Genomic DNA, 2620 nt, shown 5'->3' with positions numbered 1-2620 from the left:
CCTGAATAGTTCAACATAGAATATTTTCGGACTTTTTTGAAAAGCTCCATAAATCCCTTAGGCCGGTGCCTACTGACTTGGACCCCTACTATGGTGCTCCCATATCGGGCATGGGTGTGGGCAGGCCCTTAAAAGTCGTTTTCATTCGATTTCAATAGCGGCACCTGGTAACCCAAAAAGAGGGCACTCTGTCGTTTTTCCTGAATAGTTCAACATAGAATATTTTCGGACTTTTTTTGAAAAGCTCCATAAATCCCTTAGGCCGGTGCCTACTGACTTGGACCCCTACTATGGTGCTCCCATATCGGGCATGGGTGTGGGCAGGCCCTTAAAAGTCATTTTCATTCGATTTCAATAGCGGCACCTGGTAACCCAAAAAGAGGGCACTCTGTCGTTTTTCCTGAATAGTTCAACATAGAATATTTTCGGACTATTTTTTGAAAAGCTCCATAAATCCCTTAGGCCGGTGCCTACTGACTTGGACCCCTACTATGGTGCTCCCATATCGGGCATGGGTGTGGGCAGGCCCTTAAAAGTCGTTTTCATTCGATTTCAATAGCGGCACCTGGTAACCCAAAAAGAGGGCACTCTGTCGTTTTTCCTGAATAATTCAACATAGAATATTTTCGGACTTTTTTTGAAAAGCTCCATAAATCCCTTAGGCCGGTGCCTACTGACTTGGACCCCTACTATGGTGCTCCCATATCGGGCATGGGCGTGGGCAGGCCCTTAAAAGTCGTTTTCATTCGATTTCAATAGGGGCACCTGGTAACCCAAAAAGAGGGCACTCTGTCGTTTTTCCTGAATAATTCAACATAGAATATTTTCGGACTTTTTTTGAAAAGCTCCATAAATCCCTTAGGCCGGTGCCTACTGACTTGGACCCCTACTATGGTGCTCCCATATCGGGCATGGGTGTGGGCAGGCCCTTAAAAGTCATTTTCATTCGATTTCAATAGCGGCACCTGGTAACCCAAAAGAGGGCACTCTGTCGTTTTTCCTGAATAGTTCAACATAGAATATTTTCGGACTAATTTTGAAAAGCTCCATAAATCCCTTAGGCCGGTGCCTACTGACTTGGACCCCTACTATGGTGCTCCCATATCGGGCATGGGTGTGGGCAGGCCCTTAAAAGTCGTTTTCATTCGATTTCAATAGCGGCACCTGGTAACCCAAAAAGAGGGCACTCTGTCGTTTTTCCTGAATAGTTCAACATAGAATATTTTCGGACTTTTTTTGAAAAGCTCCATAAATCCCTTAGGCCGGTGGCCACTGACTTGTGCCCGTAGTATGGTGCTCCCATATCGGGCATGGGTGTGGGCAGGCCCTTAAAAGTCATTTTCATTCGATTTCTGTAGCAGCACCTGGTAACCCAAACTAACATAAGGTGGTGTCAGTAGTGAGGATGCGGACAGACCTTTTATATAAAAGCTCCATAAATCCCTTAGGCCGGTGCCTACTGACTTGTGCCCGTAGTATGGTGCTCCCATAGCGGGCATGGGTGTCTGCAGGTCATTTAAATTCGTTTTCATTCGATTTAAATAGGGGCACCTGGTAACCCAAAAAGTGGGCACTCTGTCGTTTTTCCTGAGTAGTTCAACATAGAAAGTATTCAGACCTTATTTTTGAAAAGCTCCATAAATCCCTTAGGCCGGTGCCCACTGACTTGTGCCCATAGTATGGTGCTCCCATAGCGGGCATGGGTGTCTGCAGGTCATTTAAATTCATTTTCATTCGATTAGAATAGGAGCACCTGGTAACCCAAAAATAATACCAGGTGCACGGAGGGGAGGATGAGTACAGACATTTTATATAAAAGCTCCATAAATCCCTTAGGCCGGTGCCCACTGACTTGTGCCCATAGTATGGTGCTCCCATAGCGGGCATGGGTGTCTGCAGGTCATTTAAATTCATTTTCATTCGATTAGAATAGGAGCACCTGGTAACCCAAAAGAGGGCACTTAGCCGTTTTTCCTGAGTAGTTCAACATAGAATATTTTCGGACCTTTTTTGAAAAGCTCCATAAATCCCTCAGGCCGGCCCCCACTGACTTGTGCCCATAGTATGGTGCTCCCATAGCGGGCATGGGTGTCTGCAGGCCATTTAAAATCATTTTCATTCGATTTCAATAGCAGCACCTGGTAACCCAAAAATAATACCAGGTGCACTCATTCGATTTCAATAGGAGCACCTGGTAACCCAAAAATAATACCAGGTGCACAGAAGGGAGGATGAGTACAGACATTTTTTAAAAGCTTCATAAATCACTCAGGCCGGCCCCAACTGACTTGGGTCCGTAGTATGGTTGTTCCATATAGGGTATTGAGGTATGTAGCCTATCTAAAATCATTTAAAACCATTATAAAAATATGCACCTGGTAACCCAAAAATAATACCAGGTGCACGGCAGTGGCACTCTGTCACTTTTTCGACCAATTCCCGAAATCTTGAAATAATGATAAAACATAATTCCCGATGGGCTAGATGCCCCAAATTTTGGCTCATACCCTCTCTCGTGATGGTCAACAGTTATCCACTGTAAAAAAAATTCGGAACCATAGGAATCTATTGTACAGGCAAGTGATTTTTTTTCCCCAAAACATTAAAACACGATTTTCTA

This window comes from Salvelinus namaycush, unplaced genomic scaffold (assembly GCF_016432855.1).
Source record: "Salvelinus namaycush isolate Seneca unplaced genomic scaffold, SaNama_1.0 Scaffold2973, whole genome shotgun sequence".
Lineage (NCBI taxonomy): Eukaryota > Metazoa > Chordata > Actinopteri > Salmoniformes > Salmonidae > Salvelinus > Salvelinus namaycush.
This window is presented reverse-complemented; position numbering follows the sequence as displayed.